Raw genomic sequence first — 10,148 nt, 5'->3', positions numbered from 1 at the left:
GATAACCCAGAAGGTAGAGAGGCAGGAAATGGGACTGATGGTTCAGTGTAGTAGGTCACATAACTGTGGGACATGCCAGAGACTGCACAGAGAAATAAGTGTCTCAAGGGCACACAAAGTGCGCTAGGAGTCGCCAGATGACACAAGGTTCTCTTGGGTGCAGTGGAGTCAAGGGGTGCACAAGATGACGCTGGATGCTCAGGGGTCCTTGGATGACACAGGATGTTCAGGGGTCTTTGGATAACCAGAGGCTGGAAGGCTGGCAGAGAGTACAGAGGAGGCTCAAGGGCTCAGGTAAGTACTGTAGCAGGAAGGATTCAACAGACGCATAGAAGCGCGTTGCTCAAATGCCAAACCACTTGTCTTGCTTTTCAATTTAAAGGCTGCAGCAATCTGTAATCTCCTTATTGGTATAGGCGCTGATCAGGAGAGCTATCTTCTAATTGGCCATAGCATGGGCCCTCCAGGTGAAACCAGAGAAAAGATCCAGAGCTGGATCAGATTGGAGGAGAGTGTCAATCCATTCACCTTCCCATGTGAACCTTGATGTCCTGATGATATGTGACCACCTGGCTTTTCCCATTCTCTGGCTGTTTGTGATGGAGTGTATCATTCAGAGTTACTGTTAGCCTTGGCATCATATGATCATATGATCACATCGCATGCTTTTCATATTTTTCTGATAAGCAGATTGGCAGCACGTGGTTGTGGTGTGCTTTCTTTGTGCACACTGAAGTTTGGAGGCTTCATGTCATTTCTACTCTTCAAACAGTTCTTATGGATTATTATATTCACCTGATAATTTTGTTTCAATTTAGCGCTGCATTTTGACCTTATACACAGGAGTGGTATGTTGATAGGAAAATGTAGCTGAGGATCATCCCATCCTTAGTTACCAGGAAGTTCCTCTGTGTACAGTAATTTGTGATGCATGAGCTCCCTCATGCTCCAGAACCTGTGAAAGGCCCCAATGATTCATGGCATTAAGGAGAGGGACCATTGCTGGTTGGCAACCCTCCTTGATCACGGTTACAAAGGGAAAGTCACAGAGTTCATCCTGCCTTTTAGTACACTTCATTCATGGCACTGCTCTGCTGCTGCACAGTACCATGCGGTTCTGTACAGTGCGCTGTGATAAAATGCAGCATGTGCATTTTATCCCAGCATGCTACAGTACAACTTTTTGTTTTACAGTTGCAAATGCTGTGAATATTGTTGAAAAGGTTCCACCTTGTGATCTGCAAGAATTTGGGGCTGGGGGGCGTTTTGGGGATATTCAATGCTTAAAACCCAATTTTTGTTTGAAGCTATGAGACAATTGCACGTACCGTAAATGAATGTTTGTTAAAGCAGAGCCCATCCTGAGTTCTGCAGGAATTTTTATGTGGGCTTATGATGTTTGGCCACCATCAACTCCTAAAACCCCATTTTTTTTCCCAGCCATGTCAAGTTGCACATACATTCTACCCTGGGCTCTACAGGTATTTTTCTGTGGGCTAATGGTTTGGGCACCACCAACACCCAAATTCCAGTTTTTTTAAAACAGTCGTGCCACAGTTGCACATATGTTAAGGTTTGTTAAAAAAGAAGTATGGGATTAGTAAGATGTAAACAATCATACTTACCTAGATGGCTGCAACACCAATCCCAGCTTTCCCCCGCTGCCTCTAAGACCAAGAACAGCGATCAAACACTGCTGATTGCTCAGCCCTCGATCTTCAGCCTGCAGAGAGCTAGTGACTGTCAGTCACCGGCTCTCTGCCCTGCCCTTCCAACGCTCACTGGAGCACTGGGCTGTGCAGGGGGCAGGAGCAGGTGGCTAAGGCTCTCATGGATCGCTGGAAAGCTGAGCCAGCTGCTGGTCCAGGCTTCTGGGCGGATCCTGACCATATGGTCGGGATCTTTTCAGAGTCTGTATCGGGTGTATGACATCAGTTGACATCACTTCCTGATCACGCGCGCTTGAGCGTGAAATCTATAGAAGCGAGGCACGCACATTAACAGGAGCCCTCCACTTCCGCTCGGGTAGCTGAGATGCACTGCGCACGCTGCAAGTCATACAGCGGCATCGGACCAGCTTCTGCTTTCCCTTGAGCTGCTTGTTTGTTTTGCTGAACCTGGACTATGTAAGTGCTATATTTAAGCAATTAAAAAGCAATATTACACTATTCCTGCCTTTTGTGGCGGAGCTAATTGCACAGAATCACATGATACAAGTTGGATAAATGCAGTAGAGGATACATAGGTTGAAGAATTTTACGTTTAAAATCGCATATTGGATTGGGATCCCGTCTCTCCTGCACACAGAAGATTGATTGGAATAAGATTCTTGAATGGGCTAGATCATTGAAACGAGGATTTCTCTATAAATTCATGCCTTATGGTCACTTTGTGGCAGAGGCTATCTGGTGAGCGCATTTCATTATCACTTCGGGTGAAGCACTTTTATAAGCGAGATTTTTGAACCACATTGCACTTTAGAATCACGATGTTGGAGCATATATAAGAAGATTTGATCACAATGTTTGTCATGGACATTTCAGATTTATTTATCTTTCATGCACTTTATTAATTGGTTAACACTGTGTATTAATAATATTTTGTCTATTGCACCCTTTATTATTATCTATCTTTCTTTAGCCCCGTGTCAGCTGAAAGCGGGCCACAGGAATGGAGAACTAACTCCTGTGATCCATAGAAGTATAGCCAAAAAAGCTTTAGCTATACTTCTCCTTTTACTTTTTAACTTTTTAACTTTTCTGTGAATTTAGGGTTTGGGCACCACCAACACCCAAAACACCGTTTTTTTGCATTTGTGTCACATTTGCTCATACGTGAAATGTTTGTTAAAGCAGGGTCCATTCTGTGCTCTGCAGAAACTTGTGGTTTCTGTAAGCCCTGGGCTTAAAGTGTTTGGGTACCACCAAAACCCAAAATCATTTTTTTTTTGCAGATACAGTGAATATTTCTTAAAGCAGGATCCATCTTGTGCTCTGCAGGGATATTTCTGTTAGGTTTACAGTGTTTGGGCACCACCAACACTCATGACCCAATATTTTTGCCACTGTGTGACGGTAGCACAAAACAAACAATGTTTGGCCAAGGTCAATCCTCTCCTCTGCAAGAATTTTCATGTTGGTTTATGATGTTTGTCTATGTGAAATCTACAAAGCCCAATTTTTAGAACGCTTCCTTTCTGAAGGTAGAAATTGTTGATTTTTGGATATAGGGAAATACTGTGTTGGCCATTATGGTGCACTGTAAGTTTACCCATATAATTAAAAATTCCCAAAATATTATGTTTCCTCATGCTGCTCCCCAGCTGTGAAATTGAAACACACAGGGGTTGATTTACTAAAACTGGAGAGTGCAAAATCTGGTGCAGCTCTGCATAGAAACCAATCCGCTTTGCATGTAGATTTTGTCAATGCCTAATTGAACAAGCTGAAGTTAGAAGCTGGCTACCATGCATAGCTGCGCCAGATTTTGCACTCTCCAGTTTTAGTAAATCAACCCCACAGTCTCTAAAGTAGCATGGCCTAATAGTGATACCCTACACGAAAATCATCCGGTCACTCTCTTTACCTCGCTTAATTATGGATTATGAAATGTGCCGTAGCCTCCCTGACGGTATTCCCGAGTGTGACTCGGGGTTAAATTTCAGCACCATTAGCGGTAACCCCGAGCCACACTCGGGATTGCATTGCAGGATCCTGGTGTGGTATACTTACCTTATCCCCAGGATCCTGCGATGTCCCCCCACTGTCTGCGGGCTCTGTCCTCCTCCGAAGCCTCTCTGTGCCAGGCTCCGTTCCCTGTGAGCGTTGCAACGCACGGGGGGCGGAGCCTGGCAGCAAATTAAAAAAATGTAAAAATCATAACACATACAGTACTGGAATCTTACAGTGTGAAATCATTTCACTTCCCTTTTGTCCCCAGTGCTTTGGCCCATGCCCTGCATGCAGTTTTATATTATATATACTGTTCTTTCTGCCTGGAAACTTGAGATTGTCCATAGCAACCAAAAAGTGTCCCTTTTACGTCAAAAGTGGCTTTAGACCAGTTAGAAAACAGCAATAGTAAATTAGAACACTTGCAGAATTGAGCGATAGTGAATCATGGGGAAATTTATTTTATTATCATTATATTATTATTTTTTTAAATTATTTATATTTATTTCTTTTATTATAATTTATGATTTTGTGTTTCAAACTTCATTATACCCGGGATATCTACTAGACTCTTGGTGGACAGATTTAAGTGTGTTGTTGTTAAGAATTACAGGCCTACAATATAAAACGCCAAATTTCCATGCGAAATAATTGTACCGCTTTCAGCACCTAAAATCCGAAATAATCATACCGCCAGGGAGGTTAAAGTGGTTGTAAAGGTTAGGTTTTTTTTTTTTTTTTTTAAATAACAAACATGTTATACTTACCTCCTCTGTGCAAGAGCGCCCCCAATCCTCCTCTCCTGGGGTCCCCCGGCGGCGCTCCTAGCTCCTCCTCTTCCCGAGTGCCCCCACAGAGAGTCTCATTCCATGGGGGCACTCATGCAGGCCCGCTCCCGAATCCTGCTGCTGCATCCATTGACACAGACAGCAGGACTTGGCCCCGCACCCCAGCACCTGTGTCACTGGATTTCATTGACAGCAGCTTGAGCTGCTGTGCTCGTTCTCGTCACTGGAAAGATCAGATTCAGGTAAGTAAAAGGGAGGCTCTGGGGGGCTGCTGCACTACAAAACATTTTTCACCTTAATGCATAGAATGCATTAGGGTAAAAACCTTGAGGGTTTACAACCCCTTTAGTCTAGGTTAACATCTATGCGGCTGCGCTTGAGGTGTTTTTCAGTGCATTTTGCTTTTTTAAACCAGCATTTTTTATGCCTTTTTGCATTCAGTTTTCATTTTACGTTTTTTTTTCTCTTTAAATGCACTGTAAAACACACTGTATATAGCTGGTTGCTAAGGGGGGCCGGGAAGCTGGCCGCTGCGTCCTTAGCAACTGATGAGTCATCAGCTGTCAGCGAGGTGCCCGCTGAAAGCTGAATGTAAAAAAAAAAAGAAAATGCCGGCACAAAAATTTGCGAAAAAAACGGCGCGGGGTTCCCCCCCGGGTCCATACCAGGCCGTTCAGGTCTAGTATGGATTCACAGGGGACCTCCCCCCATGCCAAAATGTAAAAAAAAAAAATGACGTGGGGTCCCCCCAAAATCTTTAGCAGACCCTTACCCGAGCATGCCGCCCGGTAGGTCAGGAAAGGGAGGGGACAAGCGATCGCCCCCCCTCCTGAACCATACCAGGCAGTATGCCCTCAACATGGGGAGTGCTCTGCTTCCCCCACCCTAAAGCACCTTGCCCCCATGTTGAGGACAAGGGCCTCTTCCCGACAACCCTAGCCGGTGGTTGTCAGGGTCTGCGGGTGGGGGGGCTTATGAGAATCTAGAAGCAACCCTTTTAGAAGGGGGCCCCCAGATCCCCCCATGTGAATGGGTATCGTACCCCTACCCATTCACCAAAAAAGCAGTGAAATGTAATAAAAACACAAAAGCTGTTTTTTGACAATACCTTTATTAATAGCTCTGTCTTCTCTAGCGTCTCTTCCCTCCGTCTTCTCTTTCCCGCCGTATTCTCCTCAAGCAGCCTCTTCCCACCGCTGCTGTCTTCTTCCTCGCCACCGGTTACCTGCTAAAAAAATTTAAAAGGCTACTCTTGTTCTGTTGATGTCTTCATCTGTTTTGTCGCCCGCTCTCTGGCGACTCTTATATAGCCATGGGGCGTGGCCATCCGATGACATCACCCGGAGCGCCCGTCCCTTGGGTCAGTAGAGAGCGTCGAGGAAGAAGACAGCAGCAGGAAGAGATGACGGTGGGAAGAGGCGGCTAGAGAACACAGAGCTATTAATAAAGGAATTGTTAAAAAACAGCTCTTGTGTTTTTATTACATTTCAATGTTTTTTTGATGAATGGGTAGGGGTACGATATACCCGATACCCATTCACATAGAGGGGGGATCTGGGGGCCCCCTTCTCAAAGAGGGGCTTCCAGATTCTGATAAGCCCTCCATCCGCAGACCCCGACAATCACCAGCTAGGGTTGTCAGAAAGAGGCCCTTGTCCTCCTCAACATGGGGGCAAGGTGCTTTGGGGTGGGGAGCGCAGAGAACACCCCATGTTGAGGGCATGCAGCCTGGTATGGTTCAGGAGGGGGAGGTGCGCTCGCTCGTTCCCTCCCTTTCCTGACCTCCCGGGCGGCATGCACTAATAAGGGTCTGGAATGGATTTTGGGGGGGACCCCACGCCATTTGTTTTTTTAATTTTGGCATGGAGGGGGGTCCCCTCCAAATCCATACTAGACCTGAAGGGCCTGTTATGGACCTGGGGGGGAACCCCACGCCATTTTTTTCACAAATTTTTATGCCGGAAATAAAAAAAAAAAAATTTTTTACATTCAGCGGGGAATCCCACTGATATCTGATGACTCATTGGATGCTAAGGATGTGGCGGTTGGCTTCCCGGCCCCCTGCTTAGTAACCAGCTATATACAGTGGTAAAATAAGAACCGAAATTACATAAAAAATCGCATCAAAAATGCACCACTTGCGTTTCTGGTGCAGCTCCTTAGAAGTCTTATATGCAAAATGCAAACTGCAGTGCGAAAAAAGTCCCCGACTCTTTCCAAAAATGCAGCAGAATGCACAGATGTGAACTGGTACCATAGGAAACCATGTTCAATGGACTGTAGTGCGTTTCTTCAAACTGCAAAACGCACTAAAAAATGCATAGGTGTGAACGTAGGGTCAAAATATGTGCAGCTAATTCCCCAAAGCATTTTTCTACTCTTGTCCCAGGGAGAATAAGGTTGAATATATTTTTATTACGGTGGAGCCGCTGGTGAATATGGATCCCCCACCCTGCACAGCCAGGCACACCGAATTTTCACAGGCACACTTGGAGTAAGTGAACAGTCCAGCACTTTGTTTTTATATTTATTGAGTGGATAAAACTTAGATAGAGATTAGGGAAATTATGGAAAGCCCACTTGACTTCAGGGACTACTCTACTTATATACAGACACAGGGAAAGGTACTACTAAAGTAGCCAAAGGTCGGACTTTGTAGGCATGGAAACAATGGAGAAGTGACAAAAAATGATATTCATAACATTTATTGAAAAAAGTACATTGTATAAACACGGTGTTCAAAAAGAGATAAAAAACATGAAAATGATACAGTTAGTACAGTGAGCCCTTGTGCATCTACGCGTTTCGCCGTGAGGCTTCTTCAGGACTGGATCAAGGTTCAGAGACGTAACAAAAAAGGAAAGAGAGCAAGTCTCACTGTCTGAAATGAGAAACATTCCAATTAAAATCAGAAGTGTTGCATAAACGCATTACAACATATTACATTAAAAAGCATGTGCTAAACCATCCAGGGAGAATCTGAGGGAACAGTAAGATGGCAATAAAAAGGTACCTTCAATTTGGTTAGGCCTCGTGTACAAAATCCCCGTAGTAGGAAATTCTCCAAAATTATGGAATGTTCAATGCAGACTATGGAGAAGTAGAGAAATGCAAAAAGCTCTAACACACAGAGTATAATGCAGCGGATAGTTTATATACCATTAAAAGACTAACAAAACCATGATACCTACTAGTTTGAAAACATTTCTAAAGTTTGTATCTTGTATCCAGACAAGGAGAGAGTGTCAGGACAATGATACTGAAAGGTCCAGCATCACAAAAAAGGAAGGAATAAGCTTTAGTAAGGTTGAGCACTGCTAGCGGCATGTAATAGAGCCCTTGCTAGCATGCAATACCTATAGACACAAAGACAAAAGGGGGGAGGGTGCATTACGTAGCCATAAGTGATAGCCAGGATGGTGCCCATAGAAGTTGCAGGTAAAAACTTACATGGAAATGAAGATACATGGATATGCCCCTGGGAGACAGGCAGGTGCTGTACACAGAGCCCGTGTTCAAAACATGGGCTATTTATATAGCCCGGCCGCATCGCACCCAATGAAAATAGCAGCGTCACGTGACGCAATCACGTCTAAGCATTGTGGTAAAAGGAATTATGGGCAATGTAGGCAGTGCGGCGAGTGGACGTGTCGTTAGGTTTGCGCATGTGAAAGGTACATGGGACCGGACAGCTGAATTATGGGGCTTGTAGGCAGAATGGTAGGCAGAGCTATCTCACGATGTATTGCTCATATATTTTGCGTTTGTTACTCGACTGTACTGTAAGCCAATTATACTGACTTTATCCCTATACAATGGAATAAGATGTAATCAATCCACAATTGTTCATGTGCATTATTGCTGTTTTTATTTACCAAATTCTTTTTATATAACGTGTATGATGTATGTGAATCACACGTGAAATAAAATAGTGGCGCTTCCTAAAAAATTACTAAAAAATACGCCCTTACAGTGACTAATTAACTCAACTAATTATACACCTACTACAGTGTACATAAATTATAAATGATTAAAAGTGATTATATAAGAATTATATAAATTATATAATGGTGAACACCAAGTGATATGTGAAAAAGACTAATAACAAGTTATAACGAAATACAGCACAGCAAATCAACAAAAAAATTGTGTGTGCCACAGCACATGAATATGCAAGGATATGATCCAATAACACAGAAAAGTTCGTTTGATTATAGTGACAATTTAGTCTTCCAAAAAAATGTGTGATATCTTCTTTCCAACTTCCACCACACCCGAGTGTTCAGTGAGCCCACTCCCAATGAAAAACTCACTCACCAGCTCCAATTGCCCCCACTTGCGTGTAAGGCTACAAAGCTTAATAATTCCAACCAACCGGGATTAAACCAGCAATTCATCCATCCAAGTGTAAGTGCACAATCCGTTCCATATGTGAATGAAAAAAATGCTTTAATAGTGTGATACGTACAAACAGTTTAATAACACACACTTAAAACAAATCTCCAATGGTTAAACTCACACTTTTAAAATTCAAAACTTGCACAGTAAACTTCCACAGCACACTGCATTACAATGCACAGCACAACAACTTGATAAACTCGTGAGAGTTTGCGGTCACGGCGGACCCGAGGTATGCAGGCGTCTACTCGGTTATCTCACCTGCTCCTCGCTCACCCAGCCACTTTGACAGGTCTCTTTCCTTGGTAGGCTAAACCGCGACGCTCGTCTCTCTTCACATCACTCGTTCCTGGTGTCCACCACTGCACGGCCACGCCCCGACATGTTTCGTCACACCTGTGACTTACTCATGGGATAGGCCGCCCGGAATGTCCATCATTTCTTATATACCCTCCCATCAACAGCTGATAGGAGATCGCTCAGTACACCTGCGCACTGTGTTATTGGATCATATCCTTGCATATTCATGTGCTGTGGTACACACAATTTTTTTGTATGATTTGCTGTGCTGTATTTCGTTATAACTTGTTATTAGTCTTTTTCACATATTACTTGGTGTTCACCATTATATAATTTATATAATTCTTATATAATCACTTTTAATCATTTATAATTTATGTACACTGTAGTAACTATATCATTTTCATGTTTTTAATCTCTTTTTGATCACCGTGTTTATACAATGTACTTTTTTCAATAAATGTTATGAATATCATTTTTTGTCACTTCTCCATTGTTTCTATGCCTACAAAGTCCGACCTTTGGCTACTTTAGTAGTACCTTTCCCTGTGTCCCTATATTTTCGGACGTGGCATTGGTAGTGCTCCTTTTTCCTATTTCCCTTCCTATATACAGCTATATACACTCCTCTTCCTCTAGCGCTCTCTTGCTTGCAGAAAACAGACTCAGCTAGGACACTCTGGCAAAGATCACTCAACCAGATTAAGCAGAAGCCCTTTACAGGCAGGGAGCGCTGGCCCCCTTGGTGTGTAGAGAAAAAGTCCAGTGTCCAGCTAAATCCCTGTGGCTACTGATCCCAGCACCACCTCTTCAGACACTGCCTGGCTGCAGCTGCCCCTTTCACTAGCCCACCTGGCTACTTCTGCACAGTCCTCCCAGCTGTCTTCTCCCTGAAGATCTCCTGGACATGCTGACTCTCTCCCGCTGTCCTCACACCTGCTCCTGTGCATCCAGGACAGGACTCCTCCGTATGTCCTAAGAGGATCCCTCC

General features: G+C 43.9%; 1 long non-coding RNA gene across 1 annotated transcript; it reads right to left on the bottom strand.

Moving 5' to 3' along the window:
* Positions 1 to 7,148: 7,148 nt before the first annotated feature.
* LOC141134576 (uncharacterized) lies at positions 7,149 to 8,371 on the bottom strand. Its single transcript, XR_012243216.1, has 2 exons — positions 7,473 to 8,371; positions 7,149 to 7,340 (listed from the first exon to the last, which is right to left on the bottom strand). It is a non-coding gene; the product is annotated as an uncharacterized lncRNA (long non-coding RNA).
* Between the last annotated feature and the right edge of the window lie 1,777 nt (positions 8,372 to 10,148).

The sequence above is a fragment of the Aquarana catesbeiana genome, linkage group LG03, assembly GCF_042186555.1.
Source record: "Aquarana catesbeiana isolate 2022-GZ linkage group LG03, ASM4218655v1, whole genome shotgun sequence".
Lineage (NCBI taxonomy): Eukaryota > Metazoa > Chordata > Amphibia > Anura > Ranidae > Aquarana > Aquarana catesbeiana.
Note: the sequence above shows the minus strand (reverse complement) of the source record. Positions and strands in the feature narration are given on the sequence as shown.